The sequence below is a fragment of the Coenobita brevimanus genome, chromosome 60, assembly GCF_032717465.1.
Source record: "Coenobita brevimanus isolate Jiangsu-jjx chromosome 60, ASM3271746v2, whole genome shotgun sequence".
NCBI classification, from domain to species: domain Eukaryota; kingdom Metazoa; phylum Arthropoda; class Malacostraca; order Decapoda; family Coenobitidae; genus Coenobita; species Coenobita brevimanus.
Genome location: NC_137013.1, coordinates 35,003,293 through 35,026,486, shown reverse-complemented (window position 1 = coordinate 35,026,486; position 23,194 = coordinate 35,003,293). Strand labels below are relative to the sequence as shown.

Below are 23,194 nucleotides of genomic sequence, written 5' to 3'. Positions count from 1 at the left end.
ACAGTACTGGTGCTTTTTCTCTTGCAGTACAATAGAATGTTGAATTAACTTGAGACAGGACATAAGAGTTCATTTTAAGATAATTTCACACTAAACTGAAGTGTCTTTTAAATGGAAATCATTTTGAATTTTTTTTCATAGCGGCCGTGGCTCAGTGGTTTAGAGTGCTTCGCTCTGACCGAAGGGTCGGAGGTTTGAGTCCACCCGAGGGTCATTGGTAGACATCAGGAAGGGCATCCGGACATAAAGTGCTACATGCTTCAAACCAAAGTCCTCTACCCAGGGGCGACACCATAGCCCTTATAAAAAAAAAAAGGGAGACTGTAAAACAAAAACAAAATATAATCAAGGCCTGGTGTCACTGTTTTGATGTTGTTTTCCCTCATCCTTTCTTGACTAATATGCTCAGTGTGATAGTGTGATAGAGACCAGTTTGCTTTTGGTAACTCATTACCTACTAACAACTCATTCATTTCCTTAAGAAAAAAAAAAAAAATCATTAACAAACAGAAAAATATCCACTACAAAACAAAAATGAATAGTCAGCTAATTTGCACACACTGTTTTCTAAGAAACCCAACTTCATCCCTATCGCTTATTATGCACTTGTGCTAACCTCTAAATATATACCTATTGTATATAAAAAATATGCAAAATGTAGTCCATGTAAATGGACACTGAAGAAAACAAAGCAATGATGAATTGTGTCCTCTGCAACTGAAGTTCATTACAGCAAGGTTATGTGGGAACATAGTAGGCAACCCTCTTTTCAACCTGTCATTATTGCATTGCTAACTTTATGCTTGCGTTTCTTCTTAGCATCCAAAATTATCTTGCTGTCTGTGTATCTATAACCAGACACCATAATCTCATAAGGGGTGGCCGTTTTTACTTTCAGTTAGTTGTTGGAAGTGCAGTGTTTGTGATAAATGGGTGCACAAGAGATGTAGTGGTATTAGAGGTAGACTGCGAGATAATGCTGATTTTATGTGTGAAGCCTGTTGGGGAGAGCAGGTGGAGATTGTCAAGCATGAAAGGATTGAACTTCCTGGTGAGTCTCTTGAGTGTGTGGAAGAGTTTTGTTATCTGGGAGACATGTTATGTGCTGGAGGTGGGGCTGGTTGAGAAGTGGTTGGAAGAAGTTCAGGGAGCTGTTGCCTCTCCTGACTGAGAGGACTCACCCTATGTGCTAAGGGGTCTTTGTATGCAGCATGTGTTAGGAGTGTGATGCTGTATGGTAGTGAGATCTGGGCAGTAAAGGAAGAGGATATTCACAGGCTCAGACGTACAGAAATGACAATGATTAGGTGGATGTGCAGTGTGTCCCTGCGTGCAAGACCTGGGGGGGCTGGGTTTATGATGGAAGAGTTGAGAGGTAGGATGGGACTGGAGTGTATTGGTGTTGTGATGAGGAGAGGTAGATTGAGGTGGTTTGGACATGTGGAGAGGATGGGGGATGATAATTGGGTGTAGAAGATGAGAAGTGTTAATATTGGGGGTGGGGTTGCGAGGAGTAGACTGAAAAAGACGTGGAACGAAGTCATTAAGTGTGACTTCAGGGTTAAGGGACTGAACAGGGAGGCTGCCATAGATTGAACAGCATGGAGAGCTGCCATTAGGTGACCAAGGCTGACGCATGCAAGCATGTTGGAGCCTACAAAAACGAAAACGATCCATAACAGTTGACGCTTTTTCCTTCGTGCTTCTCAGTTCTCCCCTTTCTCATTCTGACCTCACTGACATCGGCTTTTCTTTCATACCTGAGATAATTGTGCATTTTTTCTGACTAGTGATTCTTTACTTTTTAATACCTACACCACTTCATTCTCCACCTTTACCTAATTTTCCTTTTCTTTTGTTCTAAAATCTCCCTAAGACATATTTTTTCTTCCCGTTGCGTATTTTTCCCACCCCTTATGGTGTTCTTGGATTTCCTTGGTATGTTCCTCGTGCATCTTAGTTTTAGATTCCTGCTCATCAAGTTTATATTTCTTCTTGTCTCTTTCCTTCAGCAGCCTCTTACTTTCCCAGTTTTAATTCAGACATCTTTCTCTCCTGGTCAACACTGTGTGAACGGATGCTCTGTAACCTATTTCTTAATTCTCTCATCTCTCTCTTGTTCTGAGGTTCGTTCTTGTAATTCCCTAAGTGTTACCCGTACCTGTTTTAATTCCTGGGTATTTTTCTTAGCCATTTTCTCCACCCTTGTTACTCTTGTTTGGTTCAGTTTGTTGCTGTGGTCTTCATTGGAGAACCTCATGAACTCACTGTCACTGGATGTAAACAATGGACTGCTTCTGTCAGCCATGGCAGAATCAGACAAAATTGTAAACCATCACTGTTTTTTACTGTACTCTTAATTGACCGGCACCTCCAGCTTATTTTCACTCAAAGTGGACGGGACCATCACTCACACATTCAGTTCGCATGTTCACAGTAGGCATATTTCCATTTTGCCGTTGATTTTGCGTTATTTTTCCACAATCTGCATGGAGCTTTGCTGCTGATGACGCCCTGTGTGTGTGTGTGTACAAAGGAATGACGGTAAATTGAAGAGTGTGAACCTGTTCTGATGATGTGTATGTATGGATGATTGTGTGTAAGCTACTAGAGTTTGTGTGCATAAATGATTTACAGATTGAGCTCCACTTCGTTTTCATTTCCATTTTTTAAGGCTCCAACATGCTTGCATGCATTCACCTTGATCACCTAATGGCAGCTTTCCATGCTTCTCGATCCATGACAGCCTCCCTGTTCAGTCCCTTAACCCTGAGGTCACATTTACTGACCTCCTCCCAGGTCTTTTTCGGTCTACCCCTCGCAACCCTGTCCCCAATATTAACGTTTCTCAGTCTTTGCACCCAATTATCATCCCCCATCCTCTCCACATGCCCAAACCACCTCAATCTACCTCCCCTCATCACAGCACCAATACACTCCAGTCCCATCCTACCTCTCAACTCTTCCATCATAAACCTAGCCCCCCCAGGCCTTGCACTCAGGGACGCATTGCACATGCACCTAATCATTTCTGTACGTTTGAGCCTGAGAATATTCTCTTCCTTTACTGCCCAAGTCTCTCTACCATACAGCATTACACTTCTAACACATGCTGCATACAAAGAGCCCTTAGCACGAATATTTAACATGACTGAAGACAATGTGAAACCTAAAAGTGTTGCTCACTTCAACAACAGAGCCTTCAGTGCTAAGCTTTTCAACGTACAGTACTGTAAATGAGATATATGCCAGTACTTGACTGAAGACAGTCTAAAAATATAGAAGAGCATGACATTTTCAGTGTTTGTAATGTGAACCACTACAGTACAATATACTACCTATGTAAAGTATGTGGTTGTCATACACTGGACTTAGCCACTCGTGCTTTATTTAACAGAAGGCAGTTTTAATTATGATATACTGTATATTTGTGATAGGTGGGGACGCTCACCATCTACTCCCTCGATGTATTGCTGCTCTCGGGTGTCTACCCTTTCCTCTCTTCCCTCCATTCCTTCCTTCTTCTTCTGTCTTTCTTTACTTCATTTTTTCCACGTCCTTCTGCCTACGGGTGACTTTACTCTCCCTCTTTTGTCTTTATGTCCTTCATTCTTTCCCCTTCCTTCTGCCTGTGGGTAACTAAGCACTGAGTGACAAGCTGAATGGTTTCCTTTGCACCAGGAAACCATTTACTATGCTGGGTGGTAACCATATAACCAAATTATGGCACCTGGTGATTTAGTGGGTAATTACGGCTCTCCAGTTGGATTGAGCTGGTGAAGGTTTATATCCAAGGGATGGTTGGGGTTATTGGTCACGTAATGCCACTCAGGGATGAGTGAGGCTGGTCATTCTCATCTTAAATGTCAGGACCAACTTGCCTAGCCCCGGGCTCCTACGCTTCTCATGGGGCAATTTAGGATTGGATGATGGATGAACGGATATACTGTATATGAGGAACAGTCCTTGACTTATTGTATGTTAAATCCAGTCTTAGGGATTAAAGCAGGTATAGTTTTTCCTCTCTGCTTTAACTCTAGGCTAGTTTGGACTGAGCTAGCTATTGATGAAAATGTTATGTACTTACAAGTATAAACGTTGTTTCATTTTATGGCTAATGGTCGACCAGCCAAGGTTTTACATATGGTACTTTCAAGTATAAATGCATTGTTTTATTATATGGGTAATTACCAGAAGTTTACATACGGTGTGCATTTCATTTATCATTTATTAATAAACTTGGGCTTAGATTTAGAAACTAAATGGTATTTGTTTACTACTGTATTTGTCTAATGATTGAGTGTTGCGTACTGATATGGAAGTGCAAAAGTTACAGTATGTGCTTTATGTTTCCAATTACTGTATCTGTTCAGTGGCAAAGACATTACTTATGTGTATTAATGCATCTTAATAACATTTTAAATAAAAAGGTATAGTGCAGTTACCATTTTATGGCTTATTTAAGATTAATAAAGATCATATAAAAAATGTTAAAGGAAGCTGTGTTTCGATGTAGTATAATATACGAATATGATTCTTAAGTACCAGCATTTTGCACATTAGCTAAACAAAATTAGGTTTTCAAATGAAGTCCAAATTTATCACTAAGTTCCTTAACCTTAAAGAAAGGCAGTGATAATTGTGTACATTATTTAATTATATACATTTTATTGAAGATTAATAGGATAAATGAATAGAAACAGAATTTCTGCACACAGCTCTTGTATCTTCGAAAGTATACCATTGATGGAATACCACCAGTGTATGTATGTGTACCACAGGTTCCTACCAGTTTTCCACAGCTCCTTTGCAGAAGACTGCTGTCTAGGTAATTGGTCAAGCTTCATTCTAGCTATCTGTCTATCTGTTGCCAGATGCCTTAATCCCTTATACGGGGTGGCCACAAACAAATTGCCTCCATGTCATGCTGTACCCCACCATTTCACTGCCCTGCTCCCAATTCACACCCCTTTCTCTCATATACCTCTCCACTCCATCCCTCCATCTCATCCTTGCCTTCCCCTCCCTCTCTCCCCCTCCACCTCACTCACATACACTCTCCTCGTCAGTCTCACTCTCCATCCTTTCCACATGGCCAAACCACCTCAGTGTGTTTCTCCTAATGCTTCCTATCACATCCACATTCACACCACAACGCTCCTTCAAATCCCCATTTGTCAGTCTGTCTCCCCATGTGACTCCACAGGCTCCTTTCAAATAACTCATTTCCACTGCTCTCACTCTTGACTTGTGTCCCTCCAACAACGTCCAGGCTTCACTTCCAAACGTCAGAGTTGGTATCACAATACTGTCGTGTAATAATTTTTTCACTTCCATGTTCACTTTCCTGTTTCTTATCACTGCCTTCAAGGAAACAGCAACCTTTCTTCCTTGTTGTACCCTTTTAATTACTTCACCCTCCAAACTTCCATCCTTACTCATCACACTACCCAAGTACAGTGGAGTCTCTTTTATCCGAAATTCTTTTAACTGTGATATGCCATTAACCGTAAGTTTTACTAAAATGTTCTCATTTCGATTAACCGCAAAAATCTGATATCTGTCCGAAAATTCAAACACGGCAGGCTTGTTTCATGCCACTAATGTTAGTTAACGGTTGCTCCGCTAGTCACTAGAGCTATTTGCCCACTCCCTCACCTGCATCCACCACCTCGGAAGATTTGGATGATGTGGGAGATGATGTGGATGATGTGGGAATGATTGAATAAGGAAACAGAAAATATGAAAAAACAGTTAGGTTTAAGACTTATTTGTTTGAATTGCTTACAGTGAATTAAGTCATTGTTTTGGTGAAGGTTAATTTAAGTTTATTTGAGTGAAGATTTATTTAAGTTGACAGTTTCTATTACAGTCACAAAAGTGCAGTTACATACGTAGTTTCTACATTGTATTAAGTGTTTTAGTGATGGATGAGTGGCTTTTGGGGTGCTGTTGGTGGTGGTGGGCTAGACTTCGCCAGAAATGGGTGATGGGTGAGTACAGTACTGTTCCCTTGTATCCTACATATTATTACACTATACTGTATATCTTTTATCTGAAAAAATCGATTAAACAAAACTTTGAAAGTCCCATGATTTTCGGATAAAAGAGACTCCACTGTACTTAAACGTATCACATTTTCCATTTCCTCATCATCCAACCTCACTGTACATTCACTGGCTTCAACTCTCTCGAAGACCATAACTTTACTTCTCCCAACATTCACCTTTAAATTCCGTTTCATGCACACTCTCCCAAACTCATCCACCAAGCGTTGCAGCTCCCCTTCGTCTTCACCTAATAACACCGTATCATCTGCAAACAACAGTACAGGGAGTTTCCAAACACAGCCCTCTCTCATTAGAGCCACTCCAACATCCACTGCCATACCTTGTATATCTTTTATAACCCCATCCATGTACAGATTGAACTACCATGGAGACATGACACATCCCTGTTTCAACCCAACCTTCAAATAGAAAAACTCACTCAGGTCACTATCCGCATGCACTGCAGCCTTAGCACCCTCATACATACTCTTCACAGCATTCAGCAACTTTCCATCTACTCCATATATTCTTAATACTTTCCACAATCCTTGTCTATCCACCCTGTCAAATTCTTTCTCCAGATCCATGAATGCCGCATACAACTTCTTTTCCTTCTCTGGACACTTTTCCACTAAAGATCTAAGAATGAATATCTGATCTACACAACCTCATTCCTTCCTAAGGCCTCCCTGTTCTTCTCTAACTAATTCCTCTGTTATTTCCCAAACTCTGTCAATAAGGATCCTACCGTATACTTTTCCTATTATACTAAGAAGACAAATGGTCCTATGATTACCACACTCTTCTTTTTCCCCTTTCCTTTTGTACAAGGGAATAATTATACCTGACTTCCAATCCTCCGGGACTTTACCTTCCTCCCAGGCCAACCTGCACATCTTCCACATCCATTCTACTACCATCTCTCCCCCATACTTCAGCATTTCACCACACACTACTTCAATTCCTGGGGCTTTCCCCAATTTAACTTTCTTCATTGCTTCCATCCTGCTGATTTCTTCCTGTCTTCTCATCTCCCTCCTTCTCCCAGCCATTCCCCAGCCACTTATACTCGCATTACTTTCATTCTTCATGTTCAACAATTCATTAAAGTGTTCTCTCCATCTGCTCACTTTTTCTTCCTTCTCAACTAGTAATCTACCATTTATATCTTTCACGCCCCTACTTACTTCATTGCCACCCTGTCTGACTCACTTCACCCCTTTCCAAAACATTTTCTTACATTCTCTCCACTTGACTCTCAAATTCTTTCCAAATTCCTCATCCACTCTCTTCTGACTCTCACTTACTAATCTTTTCACCTCTTTCTTCCGTTCTACATATAACTCTCTCTTCTGTCTCTCAACTTCTTCCACGCCCCTATTTCTCATCCATTCATTATATGTTTTCTTCTTTTGTGCCACAGCCTGTCTCACCTCTTCATTCCACCATGCTGTTCCTTGCACCCCCTTCCGTCTTCTCTTTACCCCACACACCACCTCACATGCTGCACATATTTCTTCTGTGAATATCTTACACACACCTTCCATGTCTCTCATCTGCTCCAGTTCATATTTACCCAATTGTTCTGCCACTTCTCTCATATATTCTGCATTTTTCTCATCCTCCTGTAACCTTTCCACGCTCCATACATCTACTCCTTTCCCCCGTCCTTCCCTTCTTTTATTTCTTCATTTTACATGGACCTGGATTTTGACCACCACTTGGTGGTGGTCAGAAAGTCCACTCCCCCAACCTCTATATGCTCGTGTATCCATTACACATCTTCGCATCCTTTCATCCACACACACATAATCAATTATTGCCTTCCTTTCATTCAGTTCACCATCTACCCTTCTTATCACTTGCCATGTATTGGCTATCACCAACCTCCTCCTGACACAAATGTCCACTGGAGCACTGCCATTCTCCTCTATCTCAGCAGGCACACCCCACTTACCAACTACTCCATCCACCTTCACATTCCCTACCTTATCATTCATATTACCAATCAAAAACACTCTCTCCTTTCAAACTTTTCCATGCACACTTCCACATTTGTACAGAACTCTTTTCTCACTCTGCTTGCACGATCTTGCGTTGGTGCATACACACACACTATTGCCCACATTTGTAGTCCAACTTTTAGTCTTACCTACACAGTCCTTGAACCAACAGATCCTTACTGTCTTATATTCTTCTTCCATATATTTTGCCCTCTCATTCTCACTTACTCCCACACATATACCCCATCAATACTCCCATTCTCTCACAGTCTCACCTCTTCATTTAATTTCAGTTAATCCACATACATCCACTTTCACACCCTCAAGCACCTGGACAATCTCTCTCTCTTTCATCTCATCATTTGCACCCCTTACATTCTACGTCACCATCCATATCATGTCCTTTTTCTATGGTCCTTAATCGTCATCTTTTGGTCAGTCCTGGTCCGAGGCTTCTTATTTGTATTTTTAGTTTGTTGTTCTCCGTGGAGGGGCAGTAACCCTCCGCCAGCCCACTTGCTGTCATGTAGATATAAAATTATGGTTTTAATAATTCCTATGTTTTAGTTCAAGCATTTTACCATTTAAGAGAGTCAGTAGAATATGGGATACGATTGTACCTTTAAAATATAATCTTTACAATGTTAGTTCATGCCTAAAATGGTAAAGAAATTATTGCTAGTCTAAGGTCATTGGGTACATCAAACTTTATATATTATTCATCGCTTCACAGCCGATTCCAATTGTCGGATAATTTTTCTCTTCCGATACTGATACTGGTATTAATTGGCTTTATCATACCGATTTACAGCACTGCTGCTAGAGATTGAGCAGCATGGCAAGCTGCCATTAGATGACCAAGGCCGATGCATGCAATCATGTTGAAGCCTTTAAAAATGAAATGAAATGAATGATATACAGTAGTACCATATACAGGAATCTCGATTGTCCAGACAACCACTACCTGGACACTCCATTACCCAGATGTTGTGATCTGACTGTTCCGAACCATTTTTTATTCGTACATTTTTTTCCCACTCTTCGGACAAAATGCTTGCATCCGTTTGGAAATTATGGTCGTGCGAAAATTTCCGCCCGGACGGGCAGGAATATCCCAGTGGCACCACTGTGTCTGGCTGGTAAATTTACCCAGTGTCCACCAGAGACCCCCCTTGCTTGCTCTCAGTTCCCGCATCATGATGTAAACTGTTGTTATAGTGGCACATGTGTTGATTTTTATAGTTGCTCTCTACCTGCATCTGGCCTTGCTATTCCTATCATGCCTCTTACGAGAGTGTGTGATGATGGCCCCTCGACTAGGGAAAAGGAAGAGAGTAGTGCTGTCTCTTTAGAAGAGATGCTGGGTAAGATTGATGCGGAATGGTTGAATCATGAGTGTTGACATTGATTTTATTCTAGCTTAACTGTACTGTACCATGATTTTATTTATTTTGCCATGATTTTATTCCATTTTACCATTGTATTTTGTGAGCCCACTTCATTTTTAGGTCTGCATGACCAGCTAGAGCAGTGTTAAACAATGGGAACAAGTGTAGTAGTAGTAGTAGTAGTTGTTCCCTAGGCAGTCTGGCCGAACAGCCCTGAGTCCCTTAGGAAGGCCATGGCCAAGACTGGGCTTTCCCACAGAGCTCTCAAAGAGTGTATGTTGTGTTGTTGACGTAGGTGATTGTGTTTAATGCAGTCTTCCATAATGTGCTTAATAGTATGGGGTGCTGTGTTGCATCCTGGACAGGCATCAGCGACGGAGTCATCCAGCCTCTTCTGGTAGCTTAAGAGGGCTGGATGGTGCCCACATCTCAGTCTGGCCAGGCGAACCCTGTCCTCACAAGGGAGATAGAATTCAGAAGTGTGGATGTCAGGAGGCCGTGCATGCAGCTGTGTGTTATCTTTAAGTGACTGAATGGAGCGGCGAGTGATCTGAGTGTGGATATTCTTCTGGAAGCTGGTCTGAGGTGGACGAGGGGGGAGAGATTACAGTATTTGTGTATGATATCGTGTGCTGGGTGTTGTTTTGATGTTCCTTGGTGTGGGTGGATGTGCTGCCATGTAATATAGTGGATGTTTTGGGTGTGTGGAGGCTGCGCAAGAAACTGGGTGCCTCTCATGTCTAGGTGATCCTTGACTTTGAGGACTTTGGTTTCTTGATGTAGGTGGTCTGTGGGTGTAGTAGCTGTGCAGCCTGTGATTATTTTTAGGGCCTTGTTCTGTATGGTCTGTAGCGTGTTATAGTGTGTTTTGGTGAGGTTAGGAGCCGAGGCAGGGCTTGCATAATTTATCACTGAACGTACGTATTGTTTGTATACTGTGGTGGTGGTTTCTTTGTTGTGTCCAAATGTTGTATGGGCAAGTGACCTCAAGGCATTGAGTCTTGGTGTTATTTTACTTTTAAAGTTTGTGATGTGTTGTTTATATGACATTGATGTATGTTACACCAAAGATTTTGTGTGTGTGTGTGTGTGTGGTAGGGGAGTGTTGTTTATGGTGAGGTGTGGAATGTGACTGTGTTCTGCTGTCCAATTTGTGAGAAGGGTCACTGTAGATTTGGCTGGGGCTATTTTGAGGCCGTTTTTGGTGAACCATTCCTGTAGTGTGTTGAGGTTGAGGTAAGGTTGGATGATGTGTGCAGCTGTGTTTGCGTTTTGGTGCGTGCATGTAAGTGTTATATCATCTGCATAGGAAGCTATGTGTATCTGTGGTGTGTGGGGTGTGGGTATGTCATGCATGTATAGGTTAAAGAGTGTAGGAGACAAAACAGATCCATGAGGGACACCGTTTGTGAAGTTTCTGATGTTAGAAGACTGATTGGCAAATGTTACATGTGCACATTTGCCTGCTAAGTAGTTTGCCAGCCATCTTTTTGTGTTGTTGTGCATGTTTGTGTTGAGTATTTTGTTTGTGAGGTTGTGGTAGAGGAGTGTTGTTTGATGTACTGTAGTGGCCTTGCACACTGGCTTTCAGAGTTTGGTTATGTACGAATCGGGGTCAGAGGAGACGTCCATTATCCAGATGGTGCCATTATCTGGACATGCCTTTGGCTCTTTTACTTTGGATAATCGAAGGATTACTGTATTGTATATGTATATAATTAATTTATGCTTTTGGTTGTGTTATCAGTATGGAAGAAATTTTATCTGCATAGCTAGATTGACTTGAAATATGAGATAGGCAATTCGTCTCTACAATTAAGCTGTTTTGTGTGTGTGTGTGTGAGTGCGCACAAACTTGCAAATCATTGCACTGGTGGTGAACCATAGTGGGCAGAAGGGTTGGGTGGGTGGCTGGGTTGATGGGTGGAAAGGTGAGGTGGACACAGTGGGTGGGTGGGCAGGGGTGGTGAGTATGTGAGTTGAGTTGGGTGGATGGGGTGGTCATGTGGGTGGGTGGGCAGGTAGAATGGGTGGATGAGCAAAGTAGGTGGGTAGGTGGAAGTGTTGCTTCCCAGAGGACGAGGCAGGAGACAGGCTTATTTTGTTAGTTATTTTCAAGGCAAGACATAGTAATACAGTAGTTATAGGTAGCTGTTGGATAGTGGGCATTTATTATTAGTTGTAGGTAGTAGATGGATAGCTGCCATTAACCTTGGGAGCACGACCATGAGATGATAATGTGGCTACAAGATTCATAACTACAGTAGTCACAGCCATCACTTTTGGTGAGGGAACATTAAGCCACAAATGCAGTCGCTCTAATCTTTCTTTTCAGTGACTGTACTATCTAGACAGAATCCAAGCAAAGACTCTCATAGTGTTACAAATTTCCCTACACATCACAGAATTCTGTTTCCCAGTGGCTAATGGTAACTGTTGGGAAGTACTTAGCTGGTTTGGAGGACTTGGTATAACATCTAGTCCATAGAAAACATCAGTTGTACCATGGCTAACTCCAGTATGGGGATTTCATAAAAGGAGACATGACTTCTGTATATGCCATGCCCTCATTTTATAAGGATGCATTTTTAAAAAATCCATGCATAATGATTTGTAGTATTGGGTCAGTTATATCATAGATTCAATGGGGATACATTTTTGTTTTTTTACCTAGTGAAGTAAAACAAACAAGTTTCCAGCTCACCTAAACTGGTTGCTGTTTCACTCCACTGCACTTCACTTGCAGCTTGAACTCAAACACTACACTGTTGTTCCATCACTGACACTGACTAACACACATGATAGTGACAAGTGCAGATGTAATCTTGGGATAAAGAAATGACTGTAGAGTTGTGTAAGATAAATCTTACAAAGCAAAAACAACAGTCATAGGTTGACCACTGAGGCTTTGTACAGGATCATAATGATCATACAATTGAAAATTCTAATGTATATCGAAAAAAGGTTGGAAGGCCTTAACTTTTTTGTCATCCTATAATCAGTGTCATTGCATACTGTTTGATTGTATGATGCGGGTCTGCTATATACGTATGTAAGACATCAGTAATAACTACTTTGTAATAGGCCTCCTTCTTCCCCTCCCCCCCCTCTCCTTGTGGTAGAGGAAGCTTTTCAGATTCTTGGTGGTGTTTTTGTGGCCGTAGGTGAGTGGTATTTAACCTCTGGGTTGCCAATTAAATGGAACACCAAGCCATGTTGAATGGATTGGCAAAAATCTGAGGCGATTCTAACTTTCCTTTGTGTGTAGTCCATTGTGACCACACTGAGGGTTTTGCAGGGCGCAACACAGTTTACTTTAGTTTAAGTGCGGCTTTTTTTTAATGTCACTGCTTGCTTTATCTCAGATTGAATGGATTCTTCTATTTCTGAATTACAGTATTTAACTGGTGGCTGCTGAAATTTGCAAATAGTTTTCATTGTCATTACTACTAAACCAGCCATAGTCTGGCTTCCAAGATAAGTTATAAATAAATCATAGGCCAAGATGGTGTGCATGTGCTTGGTTTTGCACATTTACAGTGGATTCATAAATTTTGTGTTTAGATTTTTATTAAAATTCAACATCTGCGTAAATTAATGTGTAATCACAAAATGTAAATTAATGTGTAATCACAAAATTAGGAAAAAGCCCTAAAAAGGTTATTGTTTTGTAACGTTTTAATTATCGTGGTTTATCATGGTGACATACCATATTGTTCGTGTTTTTTATCATTATCCAAGTTAATATGGATATGTTGCTGATGAAAAATGTTGAATGAAGTCATATGTTACTGAGGAAACCTCATATCTAGAACATAGCCAAGAAAAGGTCAAGAGATAATTTACTACTAAAGGCATTCCCCTCTTAAACATGATGAACGACTTGTTAGCTACTTCTTGTCAGTATTTGATCATTGCTGTATGATTAATGTCAGCAAATCCTTCCCCAAGCATATACTGTACCTGGCCTTCTTCACTGCATTGTTAAGAGTGTACGCATTGGGAATGGGAGATGCTAATACGGGTTGAGTTGCAGTAACTAATACAGTACCTCCAGCCATGTATGAACCACTTTGTTGTTGTTGTGTCCCTAGGCTCTTCTGGATATGAACCCAGTGGACTCCTGGCTGTAATTGCCCTTCTTCAGTCAACCATCCTCCCTTTGGGGAATAGGAGGAAGTTGAGGGAGGAAAATAGAGGAATGTTTACATAATCAGACATCTCTGCTATCCTGATACAGTATATTAGTGCCACTGCAAGAAGGTGTCCATCACCACCAACAATAATAGCTTAATTCACTTTTTTCAAGGCTACCACAGTGTTGTGTGCTGAACTTCTCTGTATTGCATTTTTTCCATACTGTTTTCAAAGAGCCATTATTACAGTATGTCTTGTATATTTCAGCATTGCCCAGTCTGTGTGTAGGCTATACCATCAAGGTACATGTACTGTATGTTTTCCAGCTCTGTCTTCCTATCCAATGCTTCCAATTCAGCATCTGCTTATGAGCTTTTTTTGGTTGTAGACTCCCATGACACGAGGTAATTACCAGCTTAATGCAGCATTATGGATTAATTTCTTGTTCCAGTGCAGCACTGTGCTGCAGGCTGGGAGCCACATGATGTTGCCATCCATCTTTATCATCATCATCATCATCATCATCATTGTCAGCTTCTGCAAGCTGGGAACCACTTGATGTCTTTGTGCTGCAAGCTAGGAACCTCATGATGTCATTTGCTACAAGCTGAAAGCCACATGATGTTACCATGCATCATCATCATTATCATCATCATCATCAATGTCAGCATCTGCTGGCTGGGAGTCACTGCATGTCATTGTTGCATCTTTATCTCTTTTCTGTCGCTACTTTAATGGTCACTGCTCCTCTTAACTGTCTGCCTTCATCCCACCACCTCTACAATGGATGCATAGCACCTGTTTAGCTACAAACTCTCATCCCTTTTCTGTCCAGCTCTCTAATGCAAGAGTTAAATGTTACTCCTAGTCCTTCCTTTATGCAACAGGTCAACTCTGGAAGTGTCCCCCTCTGTCTGTATTTCCTACTTCATATGATCTCCAGTCTTTCAAACACAGTGTGTCCAGGCATCTCAATATGAACAGATCTTGGATTTGGCTCTCTTTTGTATTGTTTCTGTTTTTTTCTTGGAAGGAATGGTTTGTTGGCTCCTGGCCTTTGGTTCCTTCTTTCTTGCTAAAAAAAAAAAAAAACTCATGAATATCATCCTATCAGTTAGTTAGTCATTTACTGGTAGCCACCAGTCAGTCAGTCAGTCAGTTGGTCATCAGTCAGTCATCAGTCAATTATCCTCCTCCTCCTCCTCTTCCTTCTTCTTCTTCTTTTTGTTCCTTGTTGTATTCACTGTGAGAGTCTGGTGTCATAATAATCTGGTGGATTTATGCACAGACATGGCCAACAGCCTACCACCTACCTTTGTCACACGGCTGGCTTGTAGAGATATAGGTATAACCACTTCACTCCCATGGTGCACATCTTATTTTGTTTCTCCTATCCACAGACAGAGAAGACAAGAATTTGCGATAGATGAAGAGCATGGTACAGTGTACCGAGCTGACTTCTGAAAAAGATGGGAATGTGTAACCACTTCACTTCAGTGGTGTATGTTTAATTTTTTACCACTTTTAGACAGTGTCATGCAGTAAAGGAGGTGGCAACAGTGATTATGATGATATGTTGATGATGAATGCTGACTAATGATGAGTTTCTGAACTGTAGGTGTTAGATATAGCCTTCATTAACACTTTCATTTCATGGGTGCTCCCTTATGCTGAATAAGATCAAGAATTAAATAGCAAGAATTAAATATGAAACCTCCTCAGAATGAAAGGGTGCAAGATATAGTGTTCGTTGTGTTCACTGTTACAACAGTCCCTAGAACTGGTATACAATAACATGCCGATATGATGACTAAAAAGATAGGACATTTTTTTCAGTATTCAGTTATATTTTCGCTTATACAGTCATGTTGATCCCGTACAAAGCCTCACTGTTTGATGCGCAGTGGCTGTTTTAGCATTTACAATCACCAACACAGAAGCTTAAAGTCATTTGCTTGTTGAAAGATGGGCTTTGAATTCAGTCACTGTCAGGTGAGTTAGTGTCAGTAATGGAATAGTAGTGTAGTGTAGTGGTGGAGTTTGTGCAGCAAGTGAAGGGAAATAAGCATCTGTACCAGTTTAGGTGCACTGGGAATTCGTTTTTAGCCTTGTTTGGGGAAGGTAAGAATTAAGTACATTGCAATAAAGTGAGGTAACTACTAGTTGGGGCGAGTCAGAAGCCTATTTAAAGACTTTGTTGGGTGGTTGACCCTTGGCTAAAAATGTATCCCCATTAAACCCATATTATAATTGATGATATGTGATAAATTGTTACATGATGGGTTTTTAAGTAACACATCCCCATTGTCATGCACTGTATTTGAATGAGATTCATGAACTGTCACGGTGAAAGATTGAAAGAGTGTGGAAGTGGAATTTTTGAAGATGAAATGGATTAACTTTTTCAGTCGGATGATTTACGGTAATGTTAATTTCATTCTTGCTACCTGCAGACAGATTTATTTAGTTTAGGAGTGACTTTTCAAACTAGAGGTTTAGATACAGTAACATTCACGGACCCTTTCACTATGAAAGGCCTCCACTTAGATATTGTCTGGAAGTAGCAAGAATAAACCAGTAGAGTACATCACTTGATTCAAGAGGTTAATAGAGTCAGAACCAACATAGCAAGTAGGAGGTGTGTCAGTAGAAGTAGTGTGACAAGTGGATCTAAGTTAGCTGTGATAAGCAGTTTGCCCTTTGTCAGGAAAATTGTTGAGAGATTGGTGGGTACAATACAATCCTGGGAGGCCATTAAGTTGATAGAGAAGATCATGTGTGATGGTCTTAGTGAAAAGAATGAGGCATAGAGGGAGGTAGAGTAGGAGGGGTTGATGAAGTTAGAAGTTTTAAATCACCGTAACAGTAGCATTAGGAATTAGAAGGACTAGTGATGTATGTGTAGTAGCAACTTGGAAGATGCAGTAATTTATCTGTAAGCATCAGTTAATGAGGCAGAGGTAATTGGAGTAATTGACGAGGGTTATTTGTGGAAGTTTTCAGCCCTAAAGGATAGCTGGGACACTTTGAAATTTATTCTGGCCACCAGCAGCCAGTTTTATTTAATGAAAGAAAATACCCAACCCAAAGAGGGTAACCCTGTATGGTAACAGCTATCCTCATCAGTCAGTGATTAAAATCTAATATTGATATTTCATTTGCATTGTCATGGAGTTAAAACCCATCTTAATTAGTGTCTCAGGATTGGCTAGAACATTTTAGGTTGTTGTTTTGGCTGTTGCCAGATGATGATAATCATGTCAGGGAAGTTCTCTGCCCATAGAGAGTTAAGTTCATTTTGATATAAAGTAGATTACTCGCACGTGACAATGAGAGGTGTGAGTGAACGAGCCAAGTAAAGTTGTGGTTTGATGATGTATAGATAACATGATACTGTTAACAAGGTTAACGGTATCATGTTTAGCAGTTAGTGTACAACAGTATTAATAAAATTTTAAAAGCAGTGGTTCAGTACTGTGTAATGATCTTGTCATATCTAACTAACAGAGATTCATAATACAGGTACCGGTACCATGTTTATATTTGCAGCAAGCCTTGTCATGGCTGCTCGTATGGTATACATTACTGTTATGAGTTTAGGCTGAAACCCAGGTCAGAATAGTATGACCATATTTTTTGTTGTTATGGATTTGGTAACTCTTAGTTTTATGTCAGGTTTTAACTAGGACTGCTGCATTGGTGTCTAAGTTCTGATCAGACATGGGGTCTATTACTGTGTTTCTGTTACTATTACTATTACTGTACTATTAATTTCAGTTGCTCTCTATTATATTACTATTATAATTACTTTAATGGTCATCTGTTACTATTACTATTACTTGGTCATCTATTAGTATTACTATTACTATTCTATCTATCTCTAGTAATATATTATTTATGGTAACGGTATTAATTAAATTGAAAATGGTTTTTATTTTCATTATCGTTGGGAGGCTGTTCCACTGAATGCACAAGTGTGTCTAGATCACTTGATGGCCTGTTGACCACTCTCCATTCTGCACGGTCTCCTGTGGGGTACCTGCAGCTTGGAGAGCAGCCAACAGGTAACCAAAGTGAGAAGGCTGTTTTTATTGATTATGGTAAACGGTATTAAAGAAGTGTCTTTAATGGGAAAGTAATATACAATTATCTATTACTTTGCCTTCTATTACTATTACAATTACTATTACAGCCAGGAACTTGTGATCTATTAATATTACTTTGAAAACCCTGTAATAGTCTATTACTATTACTATTACATATTACTATTACCCCATGTCTGGTTCTGATGGCCATATTTTGTGGATTTTGAGTTACATATTTAACCACTTCAGTCCAGTAATATATTTTTAATGTTATTCTTGCTATCTTGAGAAGCTTTTATTTAGCATCAGTCCAGTTTCACTTAAACTTTATTGTTGCTAACATCAGAATATTTTATTCAGCCTGGTAAAAGAAATTATTTTCTGGAGGGGTTAATGGAGGCTGTGTCCTAACCCTATCACTACAGGTGGTTTTTCCAAAGTTGACAAAATCATCTGAAGTTAGGAAGAATATACTTTTTAAAAAAGTTTCAAGAGTTTAATAAGAATCCTTTTTAGAGATTGATGAACTAGTATGGAATACTTGTAGTAAGTAGTGCTAACAGGTGTTTCTAGTGCAGTAAATGGGTGTTGTCAAGAGAATTTATGGTGCTTGATATTTAGCTGTTGCCAAAACAGCTAAATATCAAGCACTTATTTCTGAAGCCAGATGTTGATTCATTACAGTACCGGGTACTAACCAGGAAGCTGTGTTCAGATCTTATTATTGTATCTGGTATGTACTTAGGCTTTAAGAGGAGCCATTATGTCTTCCAGTTTCATAAAAAGCTTTTCATAATTAAAAACTGAACTGCACTGTTGTTGTGTTAAAACATGGATATAGAATTCAAAATAAGTATTGCAGGATTTATGAAAGTTCAGTTACTGTACATTAGTTTAGTTTGTGATATCTTGTTAGATTGCATCATCAGTGCTGTGTGGCAACTGAGGTGAGGGGGAGGGGTGAGCATGGTCTGGTAGCATGTGAGTGAGAGTTGTCAGTGTAGTGTGAGCAGGGGTGAGGGGAGGTGTTACTTGTTGCTCTCTGCTGCTCATTACTTTGCCATGCATTTTTTGTGCATGTGTTAAGCTCACCTTCCCTGATTCTTATCTTAATAGCTGTATCTTGTATAATAAGTGATGATAGAAGTTGCACAACTGTTGCTATAATAATTTTGCTCATTTGGTGAATTGGCAATAGTTATATCAATAGTTAGTTGCATTTTGTTAAAGGAAACATTTTAGACAGCAGGATGAGGTAGGTAGGTAGGTAGGATGAGGTGCTTTGGCAAGTTATTCACATAACATCTTACAGGTCTAGCATAAATAATGAGATTGTAGGTGCTCCTAAAGTCCATGTGTTTTACATGTTGATTTATGTTTCTTCAGCCTCCAACCAAATCATTTTAGTGATGTGAAATTACCCTGTTGCATTCAGTGACTTGTCATTTTAAATTTTTTGTTTAAACATTTATTGTGGGTAGGGGTTCAGTTTGTGGATGTAAAGAGGCTAGGCCAGGTGTAAGATGTAGATCCATTTACATCACTGGGATATGTTAACTCAGGTGGGTGTAGTGGTATTGGTAGTGGCTTGCTTACAAGCTTAAATGGCCATGAAAATTTCTGGTGCCTTTTGCATATGGATAAGTCTACATTATGTAGTGAAATCTTCGCCTCTAAATATGCCTGGGGAAAGAAACCAGCAAACCAATAGCATGGTAGAGTACAGTACTGTACATTGTACAGAATTGAGTACTAAGTATAAATACCTAATTTTGACAGTAGTAGTACCAGGATCTAGCATATGTAGGTTGCCTCACAATGTTTCTGATTTTGAAAAATAATTAGCCATGTAAATTTGAAGACATTATAGTAGTACTGTACTTGCACTCTGTTATATATACACACTAATATTTTCAAGAAAATGTGAAGAATAAACATGGTGACACTTTCTCAGCAGTTCCAAACCTTGAGGTTTGTGGTGGTTGGTACAGCATTACACTGCACTCCAGTTCACAATATATATTATTGGTGTGATCACAGAAATGTTGCAGTTCTTTAAACTTTACTTCTGCCTTTGCCAGTGTCATACTCTGCTTGATAATGAGAGAATTTAACTTGCATGAAACTGTAGTAAACCTTAAAATTTTGGGAGTAGCAGTGTATGGTATGCAATATTGTTGCTAGACTGACAAATGGGATGGAGGACTGACGTAAAGGAGTCAATTTGGTGGAGTCACGGTGCATGGAGACCTTGAAAGAGCTGAGTGTGATAATGTGCTGGTTGTGGGTGAATGATTTGGGTGATGTATAGTTCTTGTTTTTCTGCACTTTTTCAGGTGTTTTAACTTTATCATCATTGCTCAGTGGGCCAGATGTGAAAGTTATGGAGGATGAAATAGGCTTTAGGTAAAAAAAAAAAATCACTACATTAACTGGTGTACCATGTTTTATATTTACATTTTTTTATGTGTGTGGTGTTTGATATCCAGTTTCCTCTCAGTTATCAGAGGATATTCCAGCCCAGAAAGAGGCTAAGTTTTAATACAGAAAATAAAAGTAATAAATACATATCTTTAGTGTGAAGTAGCCTATAACATTTGACTTGCACCAAAGGATACCTTAATGTACACTTAAGCTCACAATATTCCTTTCCCTTTGGTTAAGGGTGTTTTATTATTATGTTTATTGAGCACACTACAGGTATTTGATAATTGTCTGCAAGCTATAACAGAGAATTTCATATGGGTACATGTATTGTAACCCATTATATATTTACAGTATTTACTTTCATCAGTACAGTTTGTATACCAGTTCAGTCAGAGACAAAAGTTTTCATAATATTTTACTTCTTCTACTTCTTGTTTTCCTGTACTGACTAATGTTCCTAAGGTAAGAGAAGCATGGTATATTTCTTTACTTATATGTGATACTCCTTGGTATGATCCATCAGGGAGGGAAGTGTTAAATATGAACTGTGTAAAATAGACATTTTGGAATATTAGGCAGACTTTTATCTCTGACTGTCCAGTAACTAACAATATTAATGAAAAGTGATTGGCACACATTATTCTGAAAATACATTTACTTGTAGTTAAGGTGAACTAATTATCATATTTTTTTGCACTTCTCTTGTAGGTGTCTTGATTCTCAAGAGTAATGAGTAATCATCAAGAAAAAAGGGTTGAGGATGTAAGTTATGTTCAGTGTATTATATTCTAACGTATTTGGATTTGTTGAATTTTAATGACCAAGAAACTTTAAACCTCCCAACTGTAGGATGTCTTTCTCATTTTTCACCACACTATCACTAGATGATATTTTCCCCCCAATGCTTGTGTTGAAGGCAGTTCAATAAGACTGTATCTAACCTATCCAGTTTGATATGTCCCCTATTTTTTTTTTTTTTTTTTTTTAGCTGAATAAAATCACCTGGAATTAGCAAAAATGAAAAGACATAGCTGGAGTCAAGGGGCTAAACAGTTGTATTTCAGTGTCATTCATCTATGGTACTGTACAGTATTTATGTATGCGGTATGGGAAAAAAATAATTTATTGCTGTAATAATCTTAAAGTTTAGGAGATTCCTTGTATTAATGAACATATTATTTACAGCACGCAAAGAGACCAATATTTTCAGGATAATAATGAATATGGTTGGGTTAATTGTAGAAGAATCTTGTGATCATTTGTATGTCTGAAAAGTATTATCCATCAAAATAGATATGGCCATTATAGACAGTAAAGCTGTGTTACTTGCCATCTTTATTTATTTTATTTTTATTTTTTTTTTTTTTTTAAGGGAAAGGTGAGGACAATGCCATAAGGTGCTTAGGTATGGTGCTCTTCATGATAACTAGGCCTTTGAGCCCATGGTGGGTTATTTATTCACCCATTTTCCAGGGATGCAAGGTCACTGTATCATCCAGATAACCACAGTCACCTATCCAAGGTGTAACTGCAGGTACTGGTTTAATAACCACCCTAATGTAGGTGGATAGACACCCAAGTTAAGTGGTGCCAGCTGTTCATACCATGATTTGAACTATGGCATTAATGAGCCAGCAACATTGTACAGTAATTAGCAGTGATAACCACTCAGCCATCATGTCAGTATCAAGTACAATAAATTCATAAAAACGGTCTGTCTTGCCTCTGCTGGTGCCTGTTAAACTGATATACCATTTTCCCTCAATTTGCAGCATATGTACTGTACCAGTTGTATGGAAAAAAAATTATATTTTAGAACATAGCCATGGCTTACAGCTAACTCTTACTGTTGTTAATTTTATGATGATGTAGAACTTCATATTTGTGGTTCGGTACCATTAATTGATTATTAACACATTAGAATACAGTGTATGATTTCCCACTGAATAAAAACAAAAAAAAGTTACAGCATGGCTGAAGGTAGACTTTGGCATCAGCTAATCAAAGTTGTCTTGGTCATTATAATGCAAGCTTGGTTTATGTACTATTTAGTACAGTACTGTTAGGGGCAAAAGTTCACTAAATATATTACCACTTCTGTTTTTGTTTTTCCTCAGCTGGCTAACGTTCCTAAGTTGAGAGAGGCTTGTTATGTTTCTCTCGTTCAATGATGTTTTGTATGTATGAGGTAGGAAATTGAAAGATGCACCCGAAGTGTGAATTAGACACAGTGGTATATAGTAGTTGGTGAACTCTTGTCTTGACTTTAGCTGTCCTTCTCCTGTGTGCACCTATTTGTTCTTTACCATTCCACCTGCACTCACCGACAGTCAAACCTGTCTCTGTAGCTTGAACTCCACCAAATATTGTTCAGTAACCTTCACGGGTAAGATGATGTGGTTTTGTAATTTATCCTTTCCGCTACCAGATAATTTTTGCTTGAACACCACCAACTATTATAATGTTAAGCACTTAAGTTATAGTAGATTTTTTTTTCTACCATACATTACTCTGGCTACTACTGGACAAGTTCATGCAGTTTAGGAGGACATCTTTGTAGTGAAAGGAACTGTATTTTTACCCCTCTAGTTTGGACAGTTTCTTGTTAGCAGTATAAAATTACCTGGTAAAAGCATTAACTAGAAGAAAATGACAATCTTGATTGAAGTGATTAACAGTGGTTAGATTTTAAGACTGATTCCTCCCACTCCACCCCCACTCCTTTTTTGATGAACCTTGCTTCAGACTTTCTTCTTTTTTCTTTTCGTTTTCTCTTTGGCCACATTTACAATTCTTTCACTTTATATTCATTAATTCTGTTAAGCAGATGGTATTTTTTGTTTTATTCTCCATATCTGGACAGTTTTACTCTGCGTAGGAGACTTTTTGAACTGGGATGGTTATATATAACCTTCAGTAATCTCTTCAATAAAAGGAGGCTCTTTTATACTGTTTAAGATTGTCTGGCAGCAGCAAGATACAGATAAAAAAAAATATATGGTTGAGGAGGTTAACTTTTTACTCAGTTACTTTTCTGTTATACCTAAAAAAATATATTCTCACTCCTGGGTCGCCTCACACTCACTTTCTCCTTTTTAACATCT

General features: G+C 39.3%; 1 long non-coding RNA gene across 1 annotated transcript in view; it reads left to right on the top strand.

The window, feature by feature from the left end:
* Positions 1-23,194, top strand: part of LOC145403206 (uncharacterized) — a 59,113-nt gene that overhangs the window by 19,489 nt on the left and 16,430 nt on the right. The window contains exon 2 of the long non-coding RNA XR_013897946.1: positions 20,799-20,852. This is a non-coding gene — a long non-coding RNA (uncharacterized LOC145403206). The remainder of the gene's footprint in view (positions 1-20,798; positions 20,853-23,194) is intronic.